General features: G+C 46.8%; 1 pseudogene; it reads right to left on the bottom strand.

The window, feature by feature from the left end:
• LOC132808361 (zinc finger protein 850-like) overlaps positions 1 to 26,846 on the bottom strand; it is a 70,282-nt pseudogene that overhangs the window by 7,119 nt on the left and 36,317 nt on the right.

Genomic DNA, 26,846 nt, shown 5'->3' with positions numbered 1-26,846 from the left:
TACATTCAATTTTGATCAAAAAAGCACACAATCTGCAGGCAGTCAATCCATGTAATATTTTATACATTCCTACTTTGGAAATTCAAGATTGGGATACAGACAGAGTCAAACCTCACATCCTTCATGTACTGAGCTGAGATGTCACTGATTTTTATAAAACCTTAAGTCATCTCAAGAATGTGACTCAAAAGTACTTCTGAGCTTTACATATTAATGAACCAAAACCCACAAAACCATTCTAGAAGCTGAAAGACTAAACCACAATCTTGATTTGTTCAATATATCCTATCCGTAGTATGACACTGTGATCGGTTGCGATATGTTCCTGCTCCATAGGTACCCGATGAAAGAGCAGCACTCCGAAAGCTACTGCTTCCAAATAAATCTGTTGGAAGATAACCCGGTGCTGTGTAATTTTTTCACTTTATCCACTCCAGTCCAACACCGGCACTTCCACATTGTTCCCAGTGAACACAGCCCACAGCTTCTGGTGCTGCCAGGAAACCTTACAATGCCAATGACATGGCACACTCTGCACTCCGGAAAAAATTCTAACGGTACTGGCTCCTCATTCACTGCTCCATCTGATACACGACATTGGAAACTCTGCAGGAGGCTGAAAGAAATGAGCAGCTTCAAAACAAAAACCTCTTGGAGCTCAAAGCTTTCAATGAGAGTCTGAGCCAGAGGGTAAGTTCAGGTAACCTTTATTGTGACCCAACTTTGTTACAGCTTCAGATTCTCCCCAGCAAAAAGGCAGAGAAAGCATAGCAGATTAAAAAAAAAAACACCTCAAGATCAAAGTGCACACAGACACCCCCCCCCCACCCCCTTCCTTTAATATTGGTCAGCACGGAGTTGTCTCTTTGTAATTGGATCCTTGGTACAGCCGTAACCCAGAGGAAGTATTGCTTCAATCAGCAATTTCAACCCATACCCTGTGTCCAAGTAAGTTTCTCCTCGCCCATTTGCCAGGGGCTTTTTGGGGTGGGTGGGAATCAGTCGCACTGCTGTGGGTCTGGAGTCACGTACAGGCCAGACCGGGTAAAGGATACAGCTGGGGCGACTGAGTGAATCAGATGGGGGTTTCTCCACCCCCACACCCCTAAAATGGTTTCACCGTTAGATTCTGAACTCCAGATTTCTGACCAAATTCCAATTCCACCATCTGTCGCGGTGGGAATTGAACCCGGGATCCCTGGAACTGGGTTGATCGTCCAGTCGATAATGGCACTCGGCCGTCACTCCTTTAATCCCCCTGCGATGGCATGTGAACTCGCTGGTGGCTCCGGAGGTGGGAAGAGCGGGTGAAGCCCTTCCCGCATTCGAGGCAACTGAAGGGCCTCTCCCCCGTGTGGATCCGCCGGTGGGTCAGCAGGTTGGAGGACCGGGCAAAGCTTTTCCCGCACTCGGGGCAGCTGAAGGGCCTCTCCCCCGTGTGGACTCGCCGGTGCTTCACCAGGGCAGAGGAATCACTGAAGGCCTTCCCGCACTCGGGGCAGCTGAAGGGCTTCTGCCCCGTGTGGACCCTTTGATGCTTCAGCAGGTCGGAGGAATCGCTGAAGCCCTTCCCGCACTCGGGGCAACTGAAGGGCCTCTCCCGGGTGTGGACGCGCTGATGCTTCAGCAGGTCCGAGGAATAGCTGAAGGCCTTCCCGCATTCGGGGCAGTTGAAGGGCTTCTCCCCAGTGTGGACCCGCTGGTGCGCATGCAAGTTGCTCACCTGACTGAATCCCTTCCCACACTCGGGGCAGGAGAACGGCCTCTCCCCAGTGTGGATCCGCCGGTGGGTCAGCAGGATGGACGCCTGTGTAAAGGCCTTCCCGCACTCAGGGCAGCTGAAGGGCCTCTCCCCCGTGTGGACCCGCCGGTGCTTCAGCAGGATGGAGGAATTGCTAAAGATCTTTCCGCACTCAGTGCAGGGGAACGGCCTCTCCCCTGTGTGGACCTGCTGGTGGGCCTGCAGGGCGGAGGAATTGCTGAAGGCCTTCCTGCACTCAGGGCAGAAGAACGGCCTCTCCCCGGTGTGACTGCGCCGATGAATCTCCAGGGCAGACGGAGCACGGAAGCCTTTCCCACAGTCACCACACTTCCATGGTTTCTCCATGGGGTGGGATTCCTTGGGTTTCTCCATGGCCAAAGCTTCAGTCGCGCACAAACACGTCGTGAATTCCTCTTTCTAGGCCGTATAGCTGCTACACACTCCTCATTCAGTGCGCTGCAACAGTTGGGTGTCTCATCCAATCCCACTGATGCTGAAAACGTACTCAAATGAGAACCAAAAAGCTTTCCTCCTTCTCACAGACTCATAGTTAAAAACTGTTGCGGTCCCGATGGACTGAGTGACTGTCAGACATTGACATCAAAGTGAAGACTGTAGATGCTGGAGAGTCAGAGTCGAAAATTGCAGCGCTGGAAAAGCACAGCAGGTCAGGCAGCATCCGAGGAGCAGGAGAGTCAATGTTTCGGGCATAAGCCCTTCATCTGTTGATGTTGAAACTTCCGTCTTCAGATTTTCCAATACTCTGTAAAAAGAGATTACAAAGGTCATCACTGTCTGTCCAAGGTAGAAATTCTGAACAAGGAATTCTACTTTCTACGGAATACTTTTTTGTATTCCACAAAACTGAAAGCACCATCTCACTCCGCTCTAACTAATTCTCCTGAAGGATCTTCCAGGGGCTGAAAAGCAAAAAAGCCAAGACTGACATCTCTCTGCATTTTGGATAACTCCACCTGGAAGGTAATATCTTTCACAACACTGGGATATTGCTGAGAGTGAGCAGGTCTGATTTTGGGAAGCAAAAAAAGTGCCAATTCAGGGTGAACCTGCAATGCAGCTTCTTGAGGAAGGACCAGACACAAAATGGTTAACGACCCGGGAAGGGGGGAACAAAATGAGACATCGAGGCATTAACACCGACAACAGAAAAACTGAACATACAGACGTGGCAAACATTGTTGGAAAGCCAGGGTCATAGAGACATAAAGCACAGAAACACCCTTTGGTCCAACACGCCTGTACCAAACAGTAGAGAGAGATCTGGGTGTTGTTGTACACCAGTCAATGAAGGTAAGCATGCAGGTACAGCAGGTAGTGAAGAAGGCTAATAGCATGCTGGCCTTCATAACAAGAGGGATTGAGTATAGAAGCAAAGAGGTTCTTCTGCAGCTGTACAGGCCCTGGAGTATTGTGTGCAGTTCTGGTCTCCAAATTTGAGGAAAGACATTCTGGCTATTGAGGAAGTGCAGCATAGGTTCACGAGGTCAATTCCTGGAATGGCGGGACTACCTTACGCTGAAAGACTGGAGCGACTGAGCTTGTATACCCTAGAGTTTAGAAAACTGAGAGGGGATCTGATTGAGACATATAAGAATATTAAAGGATTGGACACGCTAGAGGCAGGAAACATGTTTCCGCTGATGGGTGAGTGCCAAACCAGAGGACATAGCTTAAAAATACAGGGTAGACAATTTAGGACAGAGATGAGGAGAAACTTCTTCAGCAGGGAATGGTGGCTGTGTGGAATGCTCTGCCCCAGAGGGCAGTGGAGATCCAGTCTCTGGATTCATTTGAGAAAGAGTTGGATAGAGCTCTCAAGGATAGTGGAATCAAGGGTTATGGAAATAAGGCAGGAACAGGATACTGATTAAGGATGATCAGCCATGATCGTATTGAATGGTGGTGCAGCCTCAAGGGCAGAATGGCCTACTCCTGCACCAATTGTCTATGTTACAAATCATTCAAATCCCATTAGCCATTTTCCATTTAAACCCTTCCTATTCATATACCCATTTAGATGCCTTTTTAAATGTTGTAATTGTACTTTCCTCCACCACTTGTGCCATCCTCTGGGTTAATAAATTGCCCTTTTGGTCAGTTTTACACCTGCCCCTCTCCCCCACCCTGAACCAATTACCCTCACATTCTGGACTCCCCCACCCCAGGGAAAAGACCTTGCCTATTTACCCTATCCATGCTCTTCATGATTTTATAAACCTCTATAAGGTCACACTTCAGCCTCCGACGCTCCAGGGAAAACAGCCCCAGCCTGTTGAGCCTCTTTCTATAGCACAAATCCTCCAACCCTGGCAACATCCTAGCAAATCGTTTCTGAACCCTTTCGTGTTTACAACATCCTTCCAATAGGAGGGAGACACAATATTGCAGAAATGGCTGTGGTTCTGTTGGATAATGGCGGTTTAATTCCAAAGTGTTAATTCCTCCATGAGAAGGGAATAATCAGCAATGTAGCTGTGAGAGGCCCCTTGTAGAAGAGTGAAGAACTGAGTGAGAGAACATTCCATTAAAATGAAGAGGAACACAGTTGATTCAGAGACTGGGGACTTCAATCTAAAGCAACGGCAGAAACAAGAACAGGCTACAACAAATGAGGGAACATTATTGAAAGAAATGACAAACATTTAAATAGCACCAGAAGGAACAGTTGTTCCATCCTGTCTGACAAAATAAAACACAAAACGTGGCCTAGCCAGAGCTAACAAGGGACATTAAGGATCGCACTGGATCCAAAGAAGTGGCGTACAAATTGGCTAAAAATAAAGTAGCAGATCTGAAGACTGGGAGCAGTTCAGGTTTCAACAGAAGGATTGATCAAAAGGGGAAATGGGGTAAGTGAAGAGGCAAAAATAGCATTAGTGAAAACAATTACACTTAGAAACAGGCAAAGGTCTCATGTGGAATAAAGAGATGGCAGACCAATTCACCACATACATTGCTCTGATCCTCACAAAGGAGGACACAAGTAACATCCCCAAAATGTTGGGGAACACATGGTCCATTGAGAGCAGAACTGAAGGAAATGAGCAGTTGTGTATAAATGGTGTTGGGGGAAATTGATGGGATTAAAAGTTTACAAATCCCCAGCACCTGGTGATCCAAACGCCAGACTATGGCCCAAGTCATCCAATTGTCAAATCTTGAGCTGACCTTAGCAGGACTTATACACTTAATGGTAAGGTCCCAGGGAGTGTTGCTGAACAAAGTGACCTTGAAGTGCAGGTGTATAGCTCCTTGAAAGTGGAGTTACAGGTAGATAGGATAGTGAAGGTGTTTGACATGCTTTCCTTTATTAGTTGGAGTATTAATTAATGGAGTTAGGACGTCATGTTGCAGCTGTACAGGACATTGGTTAGGCCACTTTTGGAATATTGCATGCAATTCTGGTCTCCTTCCTATCGGAAGGATGTTGTGAAACTTGAAAGGGTTCAGAAAAGGTTTACAAAAAGTTGCTAGGTTTGGAGGATTTGAGCTATAGGGTGAAGTTGAATAGGCTGGGGCTGTTTTCCCTGAAGCATTGGAGACTGACCTTATAGAGAGGTTTATAAAATCATAATCATGGATAGGATAAATAGACAAAGTCTTTTCCCTGGGGTGGGGGACATCCAGAACTAAAGGGCATAGACTTAGGGTGAGAGGGGAAAGATATAAAAGAGACCCAAGGGACAACTTTTTCACTCAGAGGATGGTGCATGTGTGGAATGAGCTGCCAGAGGAAGTGGTAGAGGCTAGTAGAATTGCAACATGTAAAAGGCATCTGGATGGGTATATGACTAGGAAGGGTTCGGAGGGATATGGGCTAGCTGCTGGCAAGTGGATTTAGATTAGGTTGGGATATATGGTTAGCATGGATGAGTTGGACTGAAGGGTCTGTTTCCATGCTATGATGTTTGTCTTGAGTTTCCCATCTGAAACTCGCATCATCCTGTAAAAGAAATGTCCAAAAGACATCACTGTGCGCACAAGATGGAAAAAAGACTGAGGGGACAGTTCAACTTTCTACAGAACACTTTTCCTATCTATTTGCTGAATGTATTAAATTCGAATCCTACACATTATTCCTCCCCCTGCATTGAAATTCAAATCCATCCTCATGTCTTTCCTCCACTCCTGGCGTTCGCCCTTTTCTCTTGTCTACAAACTGAAACTAACACCAACACGTCAATGCCCTCCTGCTCACTGCCATCTCGGAAACACCCACATCCTGTTCCAGTGCCACAAATTATCACATTAATTCACCTCAAATTCACAGCCCATCTATGTTTTTTTCTGGACCTGTCTCCCACTTCCTTTTCCTGTTTTAAGGGCACACAGACCGAGCTCAGGGCCAGGTCTCCCAGAGAGTGAGACGAGGAAATTCTAGTTGACACAAAGGCTGCCCCGAGGTTGGAATTACCTCCCGGAAATGACGGCGAACGGTGCCTTCACCAAGATGGCCGCCCGCCAGCCCGGCCCAAAGACAACTTCCGCCTGACCCTCACAAAGATGGCCGTCGGTTGCCCGGGCAACCCGAGGGGTCCTTCGCCGGTGAAGTCAACAGTGGGCCTGTGCGGCTTTCATTGGAGACCTCAGGTCACCCCCGAGAAGTTTATAAACTCCCCAGTATCCCTCCTCCCGCGGTTTCCAATCCTACCCTGTCTCACCATCTCCTCTCCCCGGGGGCAGGAGCCTGGTCTTGGCGCTCGGGCCTGGCGACCTCCCCCGGGATGTCTCTGAGGCCTGTCCGTGTTCTGAAGAAGGATCCCCGGACCCGGAACGCGCTGCTGGACCCAGCGGTTTCGGTCCTTGTTCCTTCGGCCGCCGTCCTGCTGCGAGAGCTACACTGCACATGCGCCAGCTCGTATAGGGGCGGGGTCCTGATAAGTGACGTCTTCGCCAGTTCAGGGGGCGTGGCTGGAGGAGTCCTCCAAAAATTCGGTAACAATAGGGGGCGGGGCGATAGTTGTGCCCGCCCCCGCCCCTAAAAGTTGGGTTTCTTTTGGGTTCGAAGGTAGTTTTTTAATTCAATTTTCAGCCTGTTCAGAAGTGAGCAGAATGGATTCTTTCTTGATTATAGTGTTTTATTAAAATGTCTCTTGTTTAAATTTTAAAAGTATAAGTGATAAGTGCTAACTTAGCCTGGAGCGCGTCTTTTTAAGAGCAAAAAGAAATTGTTGTTATCTGGGTCTGTAGATTTTGGATGAGCAAAAATGGCCTGAAGTATAATGATATGTTCTTCCTGTCGGAAATGGGAGATTAGGGAGAGTTTCCACGTTACTGAGGATTGTCTGCAGCAAGTGTCCTTGGTCACGAATCCTATCAGATCGACTGGATCTGTTGGAGCGACAGTTCGAGGCAATGAGGAATTTACAAGAGCTAGGGGGTGCGATAGATAGTTATAGGAAGGGAGAAAAGCTGCAGATACAGTCAGATAGATGGAAGAACACCAGGAAAGGTAGTTAAACAGTTAGTGCAGGAATCTTCTGTGGCTATCCCAGTTTCAAACAAGTATACTGGTTTGGAAAATGTATGGGGTGATGGACTCCCAGGGGAACGTGGCATGAACAGCCAAGTTTCTGATATTGAGACAGGATTTAATGTAATGAGGGGCATGCTGGGGTCCAAGTGTTCGATTGTGACAGGGGACCCTCTAGTCAGATGCACAGACAGACATTTCTGCAGCCAGCAGCGAATAATCAGAATGGTGTGTTGCCTCCCTCGTGCCAGGATCAAGGATGTCTCAGAGAGGGTGCAGAATGTTCTGAAAGGGGAGAGGGACAAGCAGGTTGTCATTGTACACACTGGAACCAATGACATCGGAAGGGAAAAAGATGAGATTCTGAAGGGTCAAAGAAAATTAGGCAGGAATTGAAATAAGAAGGTTTTCGAGGGTCGTAATATCTGGGTTACTCTCGGTGCTATGAGCTAGTGAGGGTAGGAATAGAAGGATAGAGAAGATGAATGCATGGCTGAGGACCTTGTGCAGGGGAGAAGGGCTCACAGTTTTGGATTGTTGGAATCTCTTCTGGGGTAGAAGTGACGTGTACAAGAAGGACAGATTGCACCTGAATTAGATTAGATTAGATAACTTACAGTGTGGAAACAGGCCCTTCAGCCCAACAAGTCCACACCGACCCGCCGAAGCGCAACTCACCCATACCTCTACATATACCCCTTACCTAACACTGCGGGCAATTTAGCATGGCCAATTCACCTGACCCGTGCATCTTTGGACTGTGGGAGGAAACCGGAGCACCCGGAGGAAACCCACGCAGATATGGGGAGAACGTGCAACCTCCACACAGTCAGTTGCCTGAGGCGGAAATTGAACCCAGGTCCCTGGGGCTGTGAGGCAGCAGTGCTAAGGGGACTAATATACTGACAGGGAGATTTGTGAGAGCTGCTCAGGAGGTTTTAAACTAGTTAGGTGGGAATAGTGAGGAAAGAGATCAATCTGAGACTGGTACAATTGGGAAAAGGAGTGAGTCAAGCAGTCAGGGTAGGTAGGGACAAAGCAGAGAACAAGTTAGGATTGGTAAATTAAACTGAATTTACTTCAATGCAAGAGGCCTAACATGAAATGCAGATGACGTCAGGGCATGGGATATGACAGCAATCACAGAAACATGGCTCAGTGATGGACAGGACTGGGAGCTTAATGTTCCACAATACAAATGCTATAGGAAGGGTAGAAAAGAGGGCAAGTGAGGTGGGTAGTGGTGTTTTTGATAAGGGTTGGTATTACAGCTGTTTTTAAGCAGAATATTCTTGGGAATACATCCAGGAAAGTTATTTGGGTGGAACTGAAATAATAGAGGGATAATCACCTTATTGGGATGGTATTATATACCCCACTAAGAGTCAGCGGGAAATTGAGAAACAGATTTGTAAGGAGATTTCAGTTATCAGTAAGAATAATACGGTGGTTATGGTGGGGGACTTTACATCTTTGCCCCCTCACATTAAACTAATGTCCTCTAGTTCTTGACTCCCCCACCCGAGGAAAATAATTTGTCTAATTTACCCTGTCCATGATTTTATAAACTTCTACACAGTTACCCCTTAGCCTCTGATACTCCAGAGAAAATAGCTCCATCCTCTTCAGCCTCTCCCTATAGCTCAAACCCTCCAACCCTGCAATATCCTTGTTCATCTTTTCTGAACCCTTTCAAGTTTCACAACATCCTTCCAAAAGGAAGGAGACCAGAATTGTACGCAATATTCCACAAGTGACTTAACTGAGGTGTGATACAGCTGAAACATGACCTCCCAACACCTGTACTCAACACTCTGACCAATAAAGGAAAGCATACCTTCTTCACTATCCTATCTACCTGCAACTCCACTTTTAAGGAGCTATGAACCTGCACTCCAAGGTCTCTTTGTTCAGTAACACTCCCCTGGACCTTACCATTAAATGTATAAGTCCTGCTCTGATTTGCTTTTCCAAAAATGCAGCCCCTCACATTTATCTAAATTGAACTCAATCTGCCACTCCTCAGCCATTGGCCCATCTGATCAAGATCCCATTGTAAATCTGAGGTAACCTTGCTCGCTGTCCACTATACCTTCAAATTTGGTGTCATCTGCAAACTCACTAACTATACCTCCTATGTTCACATCAAAATAATTTACGTAAATTATGAAAAGTAGTGAATCCAGCACCGATCCTTGTGGCACTCCACTGGTCACAGTCCTCAAGTCTGAAAATCTACCCTCCACCACTACCCTCTGCCTTCTACCTTTGAGCAAGTTCTCCTTGTGTTCCATGAGATCTAACCTCGAACACCTTACTGAAGTCCACATAGATCACGTCACCACACTATCCTCATCAATCCTCTTTGTTACTTCTCCAAAAAACTCAATCAAGGTCATGAGACCTGATTTCCCATGTGCAAAGCCATGTTGACGATCCCGAATCAGTCCTTGCCTTTCCAAATGTGTAAAAACTGTCCCTTCGGATTCCATCCAACAACTTGCCCACCACCGACATCAGGCTTATTGGTCTATAGTTCCCTGGCTTGTCCTTACTGCTCTTCTTAAACAGTGGCACCATGTTAGCCAACCTCAGTCTTCTGGCACCTCACCTGTGACTATCAATGATACAAATATCTCAGCAACTTCTCTCACTTCCCACAGAGTTCTAGGGTACACATGATCAGGGCCTGGGGATTTATGCATTTCAAGACATCCAGCACCACATCCTCTTTAATATGAACATTTTTCAAGATGTCACCATCTATTTGACTACATTCTATATCTTCCATGTCCTTCTCCACAGTAAACACTGATGCAAAATACTCGTTTATTATCTCCCCCATCTCCTGCCGCTCCACAGAAAGGCCACCTTGCTGATCTTGGAGGGGTCTATTCTCTGAAGAAGCTTCCTGAAGAAGGGTTCATGCCCGAAACGTCGTTTCTTCTGCTCCTTGGATGCTGCCTGACCTGCTGCGCTTTTCCAGCAACACATTTTCAGCTCTGATCTCCAGCATCTGTAGTCCTCACTTTCTCCTCCCTATTTTCTCCCTAATTACCGTTTTGCCCTTAATGTATTTGTAAAAACCCTTTGGATTCTCCTTCACCATATTTGCCAAAGCTATGTCTTTTTGCCCTCCAGGAGTACAGGAGTTGGGAGGTCATGTTTCTGCTCTTATGTCTGATGGTCTCTTCCTGTCCAGGACACAGGGTGAGAATTGGGAGCAGGAGTAGGCTATTTGGTCTTTCAAGCCTGCACCAGCATTGAACAGATCATGACTGGATATGGATCTCCCTATAGCGGTGCAGAGGCTGGGACTACTTTCACTTGAGCACAGGTGACCTTTCAGAGGTTTATAAAATCATGAGGGGTATAGGTGAGATGAACATTTAAAAGACATTTGGATAAGTACATGAATAGGAAAGGTTCAGAGGAATACGGGCCAAACACAGGCAGGTGGGACTAGTTTAGTTTGCGAATATAGTCAGCATGGACTAGTTGGGCTGAAGGGTTTGTTTCTGTGCTCAGCAAAAGTGAGAACTGCAGATGCTGGAGATCAGAGCCATGATCAGAGTGGTGCTGGAAAAGCACAGCAGATCAGGCAGCATTCGAGGAGCAGGAAAATCAACATTTCAGACAGGAGGGGCTCCTGCCCAAAACGTCGATTTTTTTGCTCCTCGGATGCTGCTTGACCTACTGTGCTTTTCCAGCACCACTCTCATCATGTTTCTGTACTGTCTGACTTGAACAGTTATGTACTCATCTTAAAACCATTTTCTTGCCTACCCCCATAACCATCCACTTCATTGCTGTTCAGAAATCAGATTAACTCAGCCTTGAATACATTCAATGATCCCCTAACGTGGGTGGCACGGTGGCACAGTGGTTAGCACTGCTGCCTCACAGCGCCAGAGACCCGGGTTCAGCCTTAACCTGTGGGAAGTGTTGCCTCACTCACCAATTTCAACCCATACCCTGTTTCCAAGTAATTTTCTCCCCACACATTCTCCTGGAGGTGGCAGTGTTGCGTCAACCAGACTGCTGTGGGTCTGGAGTCATGTGTAGGCCAGATCGGGTAAAGGATGCAGCTGGGACGACTGAGTGAATTATTTCCCACAACCACAGTTTCCTTCCCAAACAAAAAGGATGTGAGTGAATCAGATGGGGGTTTCACCACCCCCAACCCCGGAAAGTGGTTTCATCGTTAGATTCTGAACTCCAGATTTCTGACCAAATTCCAATTCCACCATCTGCCATGGCGGGATTCAAACCTGGGAGTCCCTGGAACTGGGTTGATAGTCCAATCGATAATGGCACTCAACCATTGCTCCTTCAATCCCCCTGCGATGGCACATGAACTCGCTGGTGCCTCTGCAGGTGGGAGGAGCAGGTGAAGCTCTTCCCTCATTCAGGGCAGCTGAAGGGCTTCTCTCTGGTGTGGACCCGCTGGTGTTTCCGCAAGTTGCCCACCTGACTGAATGCTTCCAACATATGGACAGGTGAGTGGCCTCTCCCCAGTGTGAACCTGCTGGTGTGTCAGCAGGTGGGAGGAATTGATGAAGCCCTTCCCGCACTCAGGGCAGGGGAACAGCCTCTCCCAGTTGTGACTGCGCCTGTGGGTCTCCAGGGCAGATGGGAAACAGAAGCCTTTCCCGCAGTCGCCACACTTCCATGGTTTCTCTACGGGGCGGGATTCCTCGGGTTTCTTCATGGTCGAAGCTTCAGCCCCACACAAACGTGTGCAGAGCCCCTCCCCACCCTGAATTCCTCTTTCCAGGCCGTATAACTGTTTCAGGCTCCACACTCAGTGCTCTGCAGTAGGGTCTCTCATCCAGTCCCACTGATGCTGAAAACCTACTCAAACAGGAACCAAAAAATGTTGTGGTTCTGCTCGCCGAGCTGGAAGTTTTTGCTGCAAATGTTTCGTTCCCTGGCTAGGGAACATCATCAGTGCTGTTGGAGCCTCGTGTGAAGCGCTGCTTTGATGTTTCTTCCGGTATTTATATTGGTTTGTTCTTGCCGCTTCCGGGTGTCAGTTTCAGCTGTAGTAGTTTGTATGTGGGGTCCAGGTCGATGTGTCTGTTGATGGATGTTCTTGCCGTTTCCGGGTGTCAGTTTCAGCTGTAGTGGTTTGTATATGGGGTCCAGGTCAATGTGTCTGTTGATGGAGTTTGTGGATGAATGCCATGCTTCTAGGAATTCTCTGGCTGTTCTCTGTCTGGCTTGTCCTATGATAGTGGTGTTTTCCCAGTCAAATTCATGTTCCTGGTTGTCTGAGTGTATGGCTACTAGGGATAGCTGGTCGTGTCGTTTTGTGGCTAGCTGATGTTCATGGATGCGGATTGTTAGCTGTCTTCCTGTTTGTCCTATATAGTGTTTTGTGCAGTCCTTGCATGGTATTTTGTAAACTACGTTAGTTTGGCTCATGCTGGGTATTGGGTCCTTTTGTTCTAGTTCAATCAGATTTTAGGAACCAAAAAGCTTTGCTCCTTCTCACAGAATCAGAGTTGAAAACCGTTGCGGTCCCGATGGACTGAGTGACTGTCAGACAAAGTGAGGACTGCAGACGCTGGAGAGTCAGAGTCGAAACGTGCGGTGATAGAAAAGCACAGCAGATCAGGCAGCATCCGAGGAGCAGGAGAGTCGAAGTTTTGGGCATTAACCCTTCATCTGTTGATTTTGAAACTTCCAACTTCAAATACTCTGCAAAAAGGGATTTTAAAGGTCACCACTGTCAGTCCAGGGTAGAAAAGAAAAAATAAAGTAAAACAGAAAAGATGTCTACCCCACCCATTTCCCAATCTCTATCTTTCCCCTCCCTCCTCACCCGAGTAACGAAGACACAAACCTGAGTTTGCAGAGTCTGCTCCCTCCCTGGATTCACTCCAGTTGCTACAAGTGAACAGATTTCCCCCCACCCCTCTCCCTCCCAGGGTGAAGAGCTGCCCAGAGGGAGGGAGTTCCACTCAAACCTGACAGGGACACTTCCCGTCATGACGTTAAAGGAGCGAGGGGGCGGAGCGAGTCAAGGGAGCGTGCGAGGGGGCGGAGCGAGTCAAGGGGGCGGGATGAAGTCGACAGCGGGTCACACCACACTGCGCCTGCTCCGGCCGGCTGTCCGGCCCTCCCAACGCTGCGCCTGCGCTGCACTGAACAGTTTGGACAAACCCCTTCTCTTCAGAGAATCCCCGAAGTGTGGAAGCAGGCCACTCGGCCCAACAAGTCCACACTAACCCTCCAAAGGGTAACCCACCCACACCCATTCCCCTACCCCTATTGCTCTACATTTAACCCTGAGTAATGCACCTTACCTGCACATCCCTGGGCACTATGGGTAATTTAGCATAGCCAATCCACCCTAACTTGCACATCCCTGGGCACTATGGGTAATTTAGCATAGCCAATCCACCTTCCCCTGCAGGTCCCTGGGCACTATGGGTAATTTAGTATGGCCAATCCACCCTAACCTGGACAAAGTTAAACATCACATAACACCAGGTTTGTGCCCAACAGGTTTATTTGGAAGTACTAGCTTTCGGAGCACGGCTCCATCATCAGGCGTTTGTGGAGTATAAGATCAGAACGCACAGAATTTATGGAAAACATGACAATGTCCTGCCACTGAAATGATATATTGAACTAACCTGGCTTGTTAAGTCTTTCATCTTTCAGAATGTGTTGCAGGTATCATTAATATGCAAATCCCAGAACTTCCTGTAAGGCACCTTCTCGAGCGAACTTAAAAGTTTTATAACAAAAGGTGACATCTCCGCTCAGACAATGCATTACAGATGTGAAGTCAGGGTCTGTCTGTATCACAATCTTGAATCAGACTGGTTCTATTTCCAAAGTGGAATTTACAAAATATTACATGGATTGACTGCCTGCAGATTGTGCATTTTTTGAGCAAAATAGAATGTATTTGCAAATATAATTCTGCAATTACAAATTCATCCCCATGGACTCGTGTGTCCATGAGAGAGAGAAAAAGTCTATTTCCGTGCTGTATATTTCTATGACTATTTTGTAACAGATAGTTTATTTCTGTTGATGTAAATACTGTTGTAAATCTTAGCTAATAGTTAGATGGAAGGGAGAGAGAATTCCTCAAGTAGGGCACCATAAGAATCCTGGGAGTCCTATTTCTGGTTTACTTCCTCATGACAAGCTTTAAACACGAGCACCTATTTATTTTGAATTTGGTTTCATTTTTCTTGTTAGATTCCCTGCTATGACGACACTCTGTGTCTGGATGGTTGACAGGCTGTGAGATTGTGGGTTGGGTCTCAATGTTTTACTCTTCTGGAAGGTGTAAAAGGGGGGTCAAAACTTCAGCAGAGATTCAGCAGAGCTGAGAACAGAGCAACATCATACTCTGGGGGAACAGGGAGATCAGAGGACAAAGAAATCAGGACCTGAAACCTGAGCTGACACCAGACTACCCTGTGATCAGTGCTTTGATTAGCAGTGCCAACCCTCTACCTTTACCTCGCTTCCCATTTGATTACCCCCTCGCTATTGAGGATCCAATCCCTATCATCCTAAAGCCGTGTCTCTGTAAGGAGTCTCAGATCATAATTATTCACTTCAATGTGTGCAGTCAATTCGTTCACTTTTGTTACAATACAGCAAACATTGAGACACCATTTTTTGTTTCAATTTTTGTGATCTTTAAAGTCCAGTTTTGATTGCTGATACATTTACTCTCCTTGTCCTTTTCTATCACTCTCTGATGTTCACTTTCCACATCACTATACTTCTCACCAGGCCTGATTTGGATTGGCCATGCTAAATTGCCCAGAATATCCAGGGACGTGCAGGTTAGGTGGGTTAGCTATGGGAAAGGCAGGGTTATAGTTTCATAGTAATAGAAGCAGGAGTAGGCCATTTGGCCCATCCAGCCTGCTCCGCCATTCATTAAGATCATGGCTGATCTATCCATCGTCTTAGCTCCTCCTCCCTGCATTATCCTAACTACCCTTAATTCCCGTACCATGCAAAAATCCATCCAACTGTGTCTTCAATATATTTAATGAAGTTGTCTCTACTGCTTCCTTGACCAGAGAATTCCATAGATTCACTACTCTCCAGGATAAGCAATTTGTCCTCATCTCTGTCTGAAATCCACTCCCTCTAACCTTGAGGCCTAGTTTCACCCACCAGCAGAAATGACTCGATAGGGTAGGGCTTCATCTCCACAGTGCAATCAATTCCCACTTTCCAACAAAATCCCAGATGTCCTCACTCACTCAGTTGCTGGCTCACAAATGAAAGATTTCATTTTAACTTCTTCTGACCCCATGAAGGGCAAAATATCCTTGAAAGCTACTCTGCAAGTCCAGTCTTCACATCCACATTTCTGCTTTCACCGAAGACGATTAGACTCATATAGCACAGAAACAGACCAGTCATCCCAACTCGTCTATGCTGACCAGATATCCTAAGTTAATCGCATCCCATTTGCCAGCATTTGGCCAACATCCCTCTTAACCCTTCCTATTCATGGACCCAGCCAGGTGCCTTGTAAATGTTGTCATTGCACCAGCCTCCACCACTTCCTGTGGCAGCTTGCTCCATACATTCACCACCCTCTGTGTGAAGAAGTTGCCCCTCACTTCCCTTTCCCCATTCACCTTAAACCTATGCCACTCTTAGTTCTTGACTCCCATACCCTGGGGAAAAGACCTTGGGTGTTCACCCTATGCATGCCCCTTATAAACCTGTTAGGTCACCACTCAGCCTCCGATGTGCCAAGAATATATCCTGGTCTATTCAGACTCTCCCTGTAGCTCAAACCCTCTTACTCTGGCAACAGCTTCGCAAATCTTTACCAATCCCTTTCAAAGTTGCAGAACACATTTCCTGTAGCAGGGAGACCAGAACTGAATGCAGTATTCCAAAGTTGGTCCAAATAATGACCTGTGCAGCTGCAACATGATCTCCCAACTCATCTACTCAATGCTTTGACCAATAAAAGAAAGCATCCCAAATGCCTTCTTCATTATCCTGTTTACCTGTGACTCCACTCTCAAGGAACTATGAACCTGCCCTCTTTGTTCTGCAACACTCCCCTTAACGGTGTCAGTCCTGCCTGGATTGCTTGACCAAAATGCAAACCTGACATTTCTCCAAATTCAACTCCATCTGTCACTCCTTGGCCCATCAGCCCATCCGGTCAATTCTAATTTATAGTGAACTCGCTTTCCTCTCTTATTCCCCAGAAGCTGAAAATCTCCATCCCACACACACTGCCCATTCTCACTTTGCTGACCCTAATCCCTGCTGTACCTCATCCTGAAGGGTCTGCTTCATGCTGATTAACAGGTCCACACTCGGGAGGGGGGGGCGGGGAGGAGGAGGAGGAGGAGGGGGGGAGGGTCTAATTGAAACACAGAATCTTGAACACCCTGGAAAGAGTGGAAGTTGGGAAGATGTTTCCATTGGAATGGAGGTAAGGAGAAACTTCTTCAGCCAGAGAGTGGTGAATCTATGGCATTCACTGTCACAGAAGGCTGTGGAGGCCAGGTCACGGAGAATATTTAAGTCTGAGATAGAGACGTTCTTGAGTATCAAGGCAATGGAGGGTTACGGAGACAAAGTAGGAGAATGTGATTGAGAAACTTATCAGTCATGATTGAATGATGGAACAGACCTGATGGGCTGAATGGCCAAAATTCTGCTCCGATGTCTTATGTTCTCTTGCTGTCCTGGACAGTGAGAGAGAATTGGAAGCAGGAGTAGGCCATCTGGTCTTACAAATCTGCACCAACATTCAACGGATTGGTTGTGATTCTGCCGACATCTAGATGAATAGGTTGGGACTTGTTCAATGGACCACAGGAGGTTGAAAGGTGACCATACAGAGGTTTATATAATCATGAGGGGGACAGATGAAGTGACCGCCAGGTATTGTTTCCCTAGGGTGGGTGGTTCAAGATTAGGCAGCAAATTTGAAGGCGAGAGGAGAAAGATTTCAAAAAGGCAGGAGGGGCACCTTTTTTTCAACACAGAGAGTAGTTTGTGTGTGGAGTAAATGTCCAAAGGAAGTGGTGGATGCAGGTACAGTAACAATATTTAAAAGACATTTGGATAAGTACATGAATAGGAAAGGTTCAGAGGGATATGGGCCAATCTAGGTGGGACTAGTTTAGTTTGTGAATATAGTCAGCATGGACTAGTTGGGCTGAAGGGTCTGTTTCTGTGCTGTATGACCCTGTAACTGTTCTGTACTGGTCTTAAAATCATTTTCTTGCCTTCCTCCATAAACATCCACTTCTTTGTTGTTCTAAAATCAGATGAGCTCAGCCTTGAATATATTCAATGATCCCCTAAGTACAGAGAGACTTTTGCTAATATAACACTTGCCTTGCTGATTGCTTGCTGCATCTGTCTGACAACTGGCAGTGACTGGTGTAGGAGGACGCTGAGGCCCCTTGGTATGTCCACACATCATTCCTAATAAAGGGCTCGTGCCCGAAATGTCGACTGTGCTGCTCCTTGGATGCTACCTGACCTACTGTGCTTTTCCAGTATCACACTTTGACTCTGGTCTCCACCATCTGCAGTTCTCACTTTCTCCACATCCCAGTCCATCACCAATTAAACAATACACTTCCTTTCTGCTTTTATTTCCACAGAAAGGCTCTAACTTCACATTGTGGTACTGCATTTGCCATGTGTTTGCCAATGGTGGTCTTCTCTACATCGGGGAGACAGAGCGTAAACTTGGGGAACGGTTCACCGAGCATCGCAGCTGGGTCCACAGAGGCCAACCGGACCTCCCAATCACCATCCATTTTAATTCCCCTTCCCACTCCATTCCTGACATGACCATCTTTGGACTCCAGCGTTGCCACACCACACCAAGCCACAACTTGGAGGAACAACACCTCATCTCCCGCCTGTGCAACCTACAGCTCGAAGGACTCAACATTCTCCAATTTCAAATAACCTCACTTCCCATCCCCAACTACCTTCAAAGCCCCGACCCCTCATTTCCAATCCTCCCTGCCACCAACCAGTTTCCTTCCTCCCCTTGACCAACCAGGTCGTACCCTCAGCCTGTCTTCACCTATCCCCACTTCACCACACTGCCCCTTGCACCCCCTTTATCTGCATCTCCCTCTACATCCATTCCCAGTCCTGAAGAAGGGTTACAGCCGAAACGTCGACTTCTCCATCTCCTGATGCTGCCTGGCTTGCTGTGTTCTTCCAGCCTCCTGCCTGTCTATTTTGTCAATTGAGACACAGACTCAGACCAATGTTTCCAGAGTCTGTCTCCTCCCGGTTTCACTCCCTTTGCTTTCAGTTGCTGCAAGTCAACAGTTGAACCACAGAGTGGAAAAAGAAATGGAAAAGGGGGCAAGAAAAGAGAGTGCCGTGCTCACAGATCTTGGACAGAGAAAGGAATTTACAGTCTGGGTGAAGCTCAATCTTCATTCAGAGACAGGAGCAGAAATAGCAGCTTCAGAAGCTCATGGTCCAACCTCCGCATTGAGACAATAGGAGGGCTCTGATTGGCAGGAGGACCAGGCTCCTTCCGGTCCGTCAGGGTTTCCCAAAGGTTCGTCTCCCCGTCCATCAGAGCGATGAGGGGCGGGGCCCCAAATCGATTTCACACATGCGCACCATTAGCACTGCTCACGGCCAATAGAACGGTTTACTGATCGCATGGGATTGTGGGTCCTACATCAGCCATTAAAGAGATGAACTCAAGTGTCCCATATGCCTTCTTAACCGTCCTTTTTCGTATGTTGGTGACATATACTTCAGGAACTAATCTTTAATCGATATTAGATTGATACACTGAGTGAAACACTGCAAGCATTCAACTCTAAACACTATTTCCAATTCGGTGTCAGTGCAGCACTCTTTATTTGTCCTCACACCAGGACAGAATCAATGCCCGATACCTGTTCCACCTGAACCTCGATTTTTGTTTAGTTTGCGGGTTCCAAATCTCTGTTTCAATCATTTACTAAAAGTTACTCATAGTACATGTGCATCGCTGGCTGGCCAGCATTTAGTTCCCCTTGAGAAGGAACCTTCTTCAACTGCTGTGATCCATAATGGTACAGTGACCCACAATGTCCTTTGGGTGGGAATTCCAGGATTTAGACTCAGGGACACTGAAGGAACAGCAATATGCTTCCAAGTCAAGATCGTGAGTGGATTGGAGGGGTACTTGCAAGAGGTTGTGTTCACAGGTATTTGTGGGTGGCACAGTGGCTCAGCAGTTAGCACTGCTGCCTCACAGCGTCAGAGACCCGGGTTCAATTCCCGCCTCAGGCGACTGACTGTGTGGAGTTTGCACGTTCTCCCCGTGTCTGCGTGGTTTTCCTCTCACAGTCCAAAGATATGCGGGTCATGCTAAATTGCCCGTAGTGTTAGGTTAGGGGTATGGGTGGGTTGCGCTTTGGCGGGTTGGTGTGGACTTGTTGGGCCAAAGGGCCTGTTTCCACTACTGTAAGTAATCTAATCTAATCTATTTGTTGCAGTGGTTGTTGGTTTGGAAGGTGTTTTCTAAGGATCTTTGGTGAATTTCCGTGGTACACCTTGTACACCGCACACATTCCTGCTTCTTAACAGTGGGCAGAGGGAGTGGATGTATGTGGGGATGGTGCCAATCAAGCAGGCGACCTTGACCTGGATGGTATCATGGTTTTTGAATGTTGTTGAAGCTGCACCCATCCAAGCTGGTGGGAGAGTATTCCATTACACTGCTGACTAGTGTTTTGTTTGGGGAGTCAGAAGGTGAGTGACTCGCCACAATATTCCTGACCTGTTGCCTGCTCTTGTTGACATTATGTCTGTGATTAGTCTAGTTGAGTTTCTGGTCAATGGTAAACCCCAAGGATGTTGATAGTGGGGTGTTTAGTGACAGTAACACTGTTGAATATCACGGGGCAGTGGTCAGATTATCTCTTTTGGGGATGAGTCATTGTTTGGCATTGGCGTGGCATACATGTTACTTGTCACTCATCAGCCCATTGGATATTGTTAAGATCTTGTTGCATTTCAAACTGAACTGCTTCAGTTTGTGAGGAGTTGTGAATCGTGCTGAACATTGTGCAATTATTGGCGAATATCTCCACCTCTGACCTTATGATGGAGGAAGGTCATTGAAGAAGATGGGTGAGCCTAAGACACTACCCTGTGGATTCCTGCAGAGACGTCCTGGAACTGAGATGACTGACCTCCAACAACCATAGCCATCTCTCTATATACCAGGTATACCTTAACACTTAAGATTCTCTGTTCCCTCCCCCCATTCTCTCCTCCCTTCCCCCCAGTCTCTCTCTCTCCTCAGTCTCTCTCCCTCCCCATTCTCTCTCCCCTCCCCCATTCTCTCCTCTCTTCCCCCAGTCTCTCTCTCTCCTCAGTCTCTCTCCCTCCCCCCACCCCCGTCCATTCTCTCTCCCCTGTTGTGGGGAAAAACACTAGGCTCGGAGTCAGAATTGCGGTTCAATGACAGAGTTTATTGCACAAGGAAATCCCGGGCTCCGGGGAGAGAAAGACACCAACAGCACAGTGTCAGCTGCGAGACTTCTCTCGACCCAGAGCACACGTCAAGAAACTTTTATACATCTTGTGATACAATCGGTCAGGGATGAGATTATTGTCTTTGTAACATGATTTGTTTATGGTAGTCCTTGCAGAATCGTTGATAGTGGATACAATCATTGTCAGTTCAGGCACAGCCTTTGTTAATTTCCGCTCAGTCGTTGTCAGTTTCAGTGAAGATATTGTCCATTTCAATGTCTGCATGGAAATCCATTGTTGTAGTAATGGGCGCTCATTGCTCTTCCTGAGAAGGAGGATTCCTGCAGCCCTGGCTATTAGCATTTGGTATTGAGTCTGTATCAAGCTGTTAGCACTTCTATAAGAGGTGTTGGCTGGACCCAGACACTTCGGCGGGCAGTGTTCATTACTCATGTGTATTCTCTCCCTCACCCGCCTTAAACTAATCACCTGGGTTGTGAGTCCATTATGCTGGCATTCCGGTGGCCCCCAGGCAGTGTCTGTATCTGCTCTGCTGTTTCTCTCAGTATTGTGATCCGGCGGCCATCTTGTGTGTCAAGTTGGCCAACTGATGGCTCAGTGACCATCTTGTGTATCCGTGTGCCTAGTGTCACCCTGCCCTGTGCCATCACCCACTTCTCCGCCACGTCCATTCTCTCTCCCCTGCCCAATCTCGCTATCAACCCCACTTATTCTCTCTCTCTCTGTGCCCCATCCATTCTGTCTCTTTTCTCCCCAGCCCCCACCACACTCGTCCTTTCTCATGCCTCGAACCAGCTTTGACCGCTGGATCAAGCCCTTCAAAGGATACACACACACACACACACACACACACACACACACACACACACACACACACACACACACACACACACACACACAGAAAATGGATGATGATGACTCTACCTGGGAGCCGGGAGGGGTGAGAAATGGCTGATCTTCAAAATTGAGAATACCTAAAATGATATCTTCAGAAACATCGTTAAAGTCAGAATGCACATTCAAGTTTTTCAAAGAGCTGCTGAAATCTTTCTGAAACTTTCACTGAAATAAGCGCAGTCAGGCCACAGCTCAGGAGAGGCTGGGAGGGGTGAATGGGCGAAAGTGAGGACTGCAGATGCTGAAGATTAGAGTGGTGCTGGAAAAGCACAGCAGGTCAGGCAGCATTCAAGGCTTTTGTCTGAAACATCGGTTTTCCTGCTCCCTTGGATGCTGCCTGACCTGCTGTGCATTTCCAGCACCACTCTGATCTTGATTGTAAGGGGTGAATGGCCGAGTGAAGTTGTTCCAACTATCTAGAAATAGAGTCACAGAGCACAGAAACATACCCTTCGGTCTATGCCGACCAGATATCCTGTGCCGACCAGATATCCTGAATTAATCCAGTGACCCATTTGCCAGTATTCAGTATCCCTCTGAATATGTCCTATTCATATCCCCATCCAGATGCATTCTAAATATTATTATTGTACTAGCCTCCACCACTTCCTCTGGCTGACACGCACCATCGTCTGCGCAAAATGGTTACCCCTCAGAAACCTTTCCTCTCTCACCCTAAACCCATGCCCTCCAGTTCTGGGCTCGCCCCCCAACGTGGGGAAAAGACATACAAAAGTTGAGCAGCCAGACAGAATGCAAAAGTAATGAAGTGTCGAACCACAGCGAAAAAACAAATTGTGGCCCTACCCCTTTTTTACCTTTTGGCATTTGGACTCTTAAAATCTGACACAAACACCTGCATGCCCAGTGAGCATACTGCGCATGTTATCCGGTGTCAGTAACACAGTACGCATGCCCACTGGTGTCAACAAAACTCTGGGCATGCTCATCGCGTGCCAGCTATTCCCCAAGTTTACACTCGGTCTTCCTGATGTTGAGAAGACCACAATTTACAAACACGTGGCAAATGCAGTATCTCAATGTGAAGTTATTGCCATTGCTGTGAAAAAAAAGCAGAAAGGCAGTGTATTGTTTAAATGGTGATATAGTGGGATGTGGAGAAAGTGAGAACTGCAGATGCTGGAGATTAGAGTCAAAGTGCGGTGCTGGTGAAAGGCAGTAGGTCAGGCAGCATCCGAGGACCAGGAGAGTCAACATTTCGGTTCCGAGCATTTCATCAGGAATGAGATGTGGATGTGCAAAGAGGCTTCAGCGTCCTTCTACACCAGTCACTGCCAGTTGTCAGACAGGTGCAGGTGAAGAGCTTTTGCCTGAAATGTCGATTTTCCTGTTCCTCAGATGCTGCCTGGCCGGCTGTGCTTTTCCAGCACCACTCTAATCTAGACTCTGATTTCCAGCATCTGCACTCCTCACTTTTCCCTGACAGATGCAGCAAGCAATAGGCAAGGCAAGGGATACATTAGCAAGAGGAATTGAGTTCAGAAGTGGGGATGTCTCCCTGCGTTAGGGGGTCATTGAACATTATCCAAGGCTGAGTTCATCTGATTTTTGAACACCAAAGAAGTGGGTGTTTCTGGGGGAAGGCAAGTAAATGATTTAACACCAGTATAGAACAGTTACAGAGTCAGACACCAACAGAACCAGATCCTTTAGTCAAACTAGTCTAATGCCGACTATATTCACAAACTAAACTAGTCCCACCTTCCTGCATTTGTCCCATATTCCTCTGAACCTTTCTTATTCATGTACTTATCCAAATGTCTTTTAAACGTTGTTACTCAACCTGCATCCACATTCATTCCACATTCATCCCACTCTGTGTATAAAGAAAAGTGCCCCCTCCCCCGCCTTTTTAAAATCTTTCTCCTCTCACCTTCAAATTTGCTGCCTAATCTTGAAACCCCCACCTTAGGGAAAGGATACCCAGCAGTCACCTCATCTATGCCCCTCGTGATTTTGTAAACCTCTGTCAGGTCACCTCTCAACCTCCTGTGATCCAGTGAACAAGTCCCAACCTATTCACCTCGATGGTTGTGAATCTGCCAACAATCTGTTGAATGTTGGTGCAGGCTTGAAAGACCAAACAGCCTACTCCTGCTTCTGATGTGCTGTGTGTGTGTGTCCAGGACAGCAAGAGAACATAAGGCATCAGAGCAGAAATTGGACCATTCGAGGTTTGCTCTGCCATTCAATCATGGCTGATAGGTTCCTCAGCCACATTCTCCCACTTCATCTCCGTAACCCTCCATCACCATGAAACTCAAGAACGTATCCATCTCAATCTTAAATATCCTCAGTGGCCTGGCCTGCACAGCCTTCTGTGGCAGTGAATTCCATATATTCACCACTCTCTGGCTGAAGAAGTTTCTCCTTACCTCCATTCTGAAAGGTCTTCCCTTTACTCTGAGGCTGTGCCCACTGGTTCTAGTCTCTCCAACCAATGGAAACACCTTTCCAACTTCCACTCTGTCCCGGCTGTTCAGTATTCCTTGTTTCAATTAGGTCCCCCCCCCGAGTGTGGGCCTGTTAATCAGCATGAAGCAGACCCTTCAGGATGAGTTACAGCAGGGATTAGGGTCAGCAAACTGAGAATGGAGGGAGAGTGTGTGGGGTGGAGATTTTCAACTTAAAAGGAATAAGAGAGGAAAGAAAGTTCACTATGAATGAGAATTGATCAGGTGGGCTGATGGGCCAAGGAATAGCAGTTTAGTTTAGAGAAGTGTGTGGTTTGCATTTTGGTCAAGCAATCCAGGCAGGACTGACACAGTTAAGGGGGATATTGCAGAACAAAGTGACCTTGGAGTGCAGGTTCATAGTTCCTTGAAAGTGGAGTCACCGGTAGACAGGATAGTGAAGAAGGCATTTGGAAGGCTTTCCTTTATTGGTCAGAGCAGAGAATACATGAATTGGGAGGTCATGTTGTGGCTGTGTAGGACATTGGTTAGTCCATGTTTGGAAGACTGCATTCATTTCTGGTCTCCCTGTTATAGGAAAGATGCTGTGAAACTTTGAAAGGGGTTGGAAAAGATTTATAAGGCTGCTGTCAGAGTTGGAGGGTTCAAGCTATAGGGAGAGGCTGAAATGGCTGGGGATATTTTCCCTAGAGCATTGGAGGCTGAGGGGTGACCTTATAGACATTCGTAAAGGGCATGGCTAGGGTGAATATCCGAGGTCTTTTCCCCAGAGTCCAAAACTAGAAGGCATATGTTTGAGGTGAGAGGGAATTTTAAAAAGCATTTGGACGGGTACATGAAAAGGAAGGATTTCGAGGGATATGAGCCACATGCAGGCAAATTGGAAGTAGATTAATTTAGGATATCTGTTGGGCTGAACAAGTTGGACCAAAGGGTCTGTTTCCGTGCTGTATGACTAATCTTCTTCAGTGAAAGCAGAAGTGTGATTGTGAAGGCTGGAGTTTCAGAGCAGCTTTCAAAGATGTTTTGTCCTTGATGGGAGCAGAAGTTACAATGAAAACTTGCATTTGTGAGACAGCAACTAAGTGAGTGAGTACATCCGAGGTTTTGGTGGAAAGTGGGAATTCATTGCTCTGTGGGGATGAAGCTTTACCCTATCCAGTCCTTTCTGCTGGTGAATGAAACCAGGCTCAAGATTAGGAGGAGTAAATTTAGGACAGAGATGAGGAGGAACTGCTTTTCCTGGAGAGTAGTGAATCTTTGGAATTCTCTGCCCAAGGAAGCAGTAGAGGCAGCTTTGTAAAGTATATTCAAGACACACATTTTGCAATGGTAGGGGAACTAAGGGTAGTTGGGACAATGCAGGGAGGAGGAGCTGAGACAATGGATAGATCAGCCATGATCATAATGAATGGTGAAGCAGGCTGGACGGGCAAAATGGCCTATTCCTGCTTCTATTACTCCGAAACTATAACCCTGCATTTCCCATGGCTAACCCACCTAACTTCCATGGACATTATGGTCAATCCAAATCAAGGCCGGTGAGTAATGCAGTGATGTGGGAAATGAACATCAGAGAACGATAGAAAGGGACAAGGGGAGTAAATGTACCAGCAATCAAAACTGGATTCTAAACATCACAAAAATTAAAATTAAAAATGGTGTGTCTGAATGTGTGCTGCATTGTGACAAAAGTGAAGGAATTAACTACACACATTGAAGTGAATGATTGTGATCTGACACTCCCTACAGAGACATGGCTTCAGAATGACAAGGATTGGATCCTGAATACTGAGGGTGTCCTCAAATGGGAAGCTAGGTAAAGATGGAGGGTTGGCACTGCTACTGAAAGCACTGATCACAGGGTAGTCTGGTGTCACCTCGGATTTCAGGTCCTGATTTCTCTGTCCACTGTTGATCTCCCTGTTCCCTTCTAACCTTCTGGAACAATAAAGCATTCAGCCAATCAAGCCCCAACCCACAATCTCCCAGCCTGTCAACCATCCAGGCAGTGTAGTCACAGCAGGGAATCACACATGAAAAATGAAACCAAATTTGAAATAAATAGGTAGGTGCTTGTGTTTAATGTTTGTTCATTAGGAAGTAAACCAGAAATAGGGCTCTCCCAGGATTCTTATACTGCCCTACTTGAGGAATTCTCTGCCCCCTTATATCTAACTATTAGTACCCAGCTATGATTTACAACAATACTTACACCAACAGAAGTAAGGCATCTGTTCTCAAATAGGTAGAGACATACAGAATGGAAATTGACATTTTCTCTCTTTCATGCATGCACACACCACACACTCTCTGTCTCACACACACACACACATTCCACACACACACACACACACACATACACACATTCACTCCCGTGGACTTGTTTGTGTATGTTTGCAGAATTATAATTGCAAAGTTGGGCTGAAATATCACTTTTTGTTATAAAACTTTAAGTTTTGTTGAGAAGGTGTCTTACAGGTAGTTCTGGGATTTGCATGTTAATGATGCCTGCAACCCATTCGAAAATGGGTTGCTCAACATGTCATTTCAGTGGCAGGACACTGTCATGTTTTTCCATAAATTCTGTGTCTTATGACCTTATTCTCCTAATGAAGGAGCAGCACTCCAAAAGCTAGTGCTTCCAAATAAACCTGTTGGTCTCCAACCTGGTGTTGTGTGATTTTTAACTTTATCCATTTTTGGGGGATTTGTTATGCTAAATTATCCATAGTGCCCAGGGATGTGCAGGTTA

This window comes from Hemiscyllium ocellatum (genome assembly GCF_020745735.1).
Source record: "Hemiscyllium ocellatum isolate sHemOce1 chromosome 27 unlocalized genomic scaffold, sHemOce1.pat.X.cur. SUPER_27_unloc_5, whole genome shotgun sequence".
In the NCBI taxonomy this organism is placed as follows: domain Eukaryota; kingdom Metazoa; phylum Chordata; class Chondrichthyes; order Orectolobiformes; family Hemiscylliidae; genus Hemiscyllium; species Hemiscyllium ocellatum.
This window is presented reverse-complemented; position numbering and strand designations above follow the sequence as displayed.